The sequence below is a fragment of the Mus pahari genome, chromosome 1 (genome assembly GCF_900095145.1).
Source record: "Mus pahari chromosome 1, PAHARI_EIJ_v1.1, whole genome shotgun sequence".
Lineage (NCBI taxonomy): Eukaryota > Metazoa > Chordata > Mammalia > Rodentia > Muridae > Mus > Mus pahari.
This window is the reverse complement of record NC_034590.1, coordinates 94,931,613-94,934,749: the sequence shown is the minus strand read 5'-3', so window position 1 is coordinate 94,934,749 and position 3,137 is coordinate 94,931,613.

Below are 3,137 nucleotides of genomic sequence, written 5' to 3'. Positions count from 1 at the left end.
GATCCAGGGCTTGTGTGAGGTTGGGTTCCCCTTGCTGAGTTGAGTGGACTGGCCCTGATCGGCAGCCCTGGGCAGATGTCTCTTTGGCTGGCTCTGGGTGCCATAGCTTTGTTGCAGTTTGGGCCCATGATATTAACCTTAGTGTCCACAGCTACAATAGGCCCTTACTCTGGCCCCAAGTGCAGTAGACTCCTGCAGCCTGGGCTGGACTAGATTTGTGCTGTTTCCATGGGGCCCTTTGTTCTCATCAGCCCACCAGTTATTTCAGCGAGTTGCCTGAGAGTCCATTCTCTTTGTCCCTTGTGTCTACATCAGGCTATTCTCAAACCCTGTCCATTTGGCTTCACAACTGCTGGCCAGACCGGTTCCCACTTATCATTCCCAGCTGCCATAGCTGCTCTGCCCCTGGCCCCATTCCCTTGGACAGTCACATGCCATACCCTGCCGAGACCTTGGTTTGATTTCAGATGATTGCACTGAGTTAGGACTCATGGTGAGGGTTCTCACCTGCTCACCTCAGCCTTCCTTCCTTTCTCAGCTCCTCCTCTTTGGTCCCTGGGCTCACTACCACAGTACCCATTGGCTTTCCTTGATCACTACTTGCTCCACTGTGGTTCCCTGCCTGCTTCTATTCACCCCAGCATGTCAGGACCCATACTGGCCCAAATGAGGAGGGACATGCTAACGTTCCTTCTAGAGGCTTAGGCTGGTGGTTCCAATGATGTCACCAGGTCACCCCACTTTTTACCTCTGTTGTGGCAGGAAAGCAGAACAGGTCTAGAATAGCCAGGGCTTGGAGTTGGGGGCTCTGGGTTGGGAGTGTGAGTCCCTGGTCCCAGGAGCCCCTGCACCCTCACAGCTTTCAGGGTGAAGTTCAGGGGCAGTCTCTCAAGTCCTGTCCTCAGGACTACAGTGGCCAAGGTGGCTCTGCAGTCCCTGCTTTGGGATGGCCAGCTGCCTGCTTATCCCGTGTCACTGGTACAGGCCATCCCTGAGGGTGACCAAGGAGCTCTGAGATAGCAGCCTTCCTGCCACCTGTCCCCATGCCTCTACCCTTTCTCTTATCATGGTACCAACCAGTTAGGACTGACACTACCCACCCAAGGCCCTCACCTTTCCAGATCCTAGTTTGAAGTTTCCTTTACAGTCTGTCCTGCCCTCTGGTCCCTCTGGTGCCACTGGGTGGGAATCATTGACTGGATCAGGTCCCTTCTGCCTCTCCAGGTCACAACCTTCCCACTTGCAGGCCTTTGTCTACCCTGTGGCATCTGAGATGGTTGGCTGGCTTCACTGACAGCCAGCATTGATTGCTCCAGCCACACTGTTCTTCCTTTCCTGGGCCTGGTTGTCCCTCCTTGTCCCTGTCCTACTTCACTCCTGTTGATGTGGTAAATACCGTGACCAAAGGGGTCTGGGAAGGAGAGACTACTTCTTAGTACAGCTCTCAGCCCATCCTAAGTGCAGGAACTCAAAGGTAGGAGGGGACTGGAGGCAGGAACTGAAGTAGAGGCCATGGACGAGTGCTGCTAACTGGCTTGCTCAGCCTGCTTTCTTATGCAACCCAGGACCACCTGCCCAGGGATGGGATCACTTGCAATGGGCTGGGCCCTCCTACATCAATCACTAATCAAAAACAGGACCCACAGACTTGCCTCTAGGGCAGTCTGATGGAGACATTTTTCTCAGTTGAGGTTCTTCCCAGATGAATAGCTTGTGTCAAGTTGACACCAAAAAATCCAACCAAACAAAAACCCAACCAGGACAGGCTGCTGTCTCTGCCGTTGTGAGTGGGTCCTAATGCCAGTCTGAAGTCCTGTCCCTCATCATTTTATCCCCTATGTCAGCCACCCAGCATGTCCCCCAGTCCTCCTTGTTGCCCTGTCCTGTCACCTGCAAGTTGCACACACTCCTGGTCCTATATGTCATATTTTGGTCTTGCTGATCCCTACTCCACAGTGAGTCTAACACCAGGAGAACAAGAAGCCCATGTGCGGAGTGCCCTGTCTCCAGTGCCTTGCCCAGGGCCACATGTGAGCAGTCCTGTGTGCTGAGTGACAGGCTGGTGGATCTTCACACTTGCTCTTTTCTTGGCTTTGAAGGACCCATTGGCACTGTGGTTCCAAGCCAGCTTGAGAGTCCACACTCAAGTAAGAAGGGAGCTCTACAGGCAGGTTCCGGCCACCTTGGGACCTGCCCAGAGGTAGAGCCCTTTCAACCCCCTGCCTCCCCCCCCCCCATGATGGCCATCTGTTGCTCAGCAATGGCCCAGGAGAGCATGGAGCCTGTCAGCTGTCACAGGTGATGCTATAAAGTGTCCAGGCCACTGCAGGAAGCCGGAACCACACAGTTGATCCTTGTACACCTAGCAGAGTGTGCCAGTGCTCAAGGCCCTGGGGATGTGTGGCTCCTCCTCAGTTTACACAAGCTGCCATGCTAGCTTTCCTACTCCGTGCCTCACCCAGCAGCACTGGGTGAGATTAACTGTTAACTGTACCAGACAGAATGCCAGTCTCTAAACCTACTCTCCGGGCCTTCTGGCTACTCAGCCTGCTGTACACCCCACCCCCCACCCCCTCGCCAAAGCTAGCTGTCTATAAAAGGGTGTATTCTGATGGTTTGCCCTCCCAGACCTTCCCTGTGTGATGTGGAGTGGGGCGGGGCTGTGAGCTAGGCCTGTCAATCATCAGTGGTCCCTGAGGCCTGATTCTTAGATTGAACTGAAAGGACCAGCAGTTGATACTGGGGGTCAAGATATGGGGAGGGAGATAGAGTCAGAGCTGTTCTTCCCCCCCCCCATCCACCTGCCCACCTTCCAGAAAAGGGAAAACAATGAAACCAAGTAGGGGCCAGAGGTGGAGGAGGGAAGCAGGGGCCTAGTGCTGTAGGAACCCTAGGTTTTACATAAGCCAGTTGAAGATGGGTTTTTATCCGTACCAAGGCAGGCTCATTCATCAGAAACTGAACCTGCACTCTGATCAACACCTAAGTTATAGCAGCCTCCCGCTCACTGTGCTAGTTACAGCCAGTCTCCCGCTCGCTGTGCTAGTTACGGCCAGCCTCCCGCTCACTGTGCTAGTTACAGCCAGTCTCCCGCTCGCTGTGCTAGTTACGGCCAGCCTCCCGCTCGCTGTGCTAGT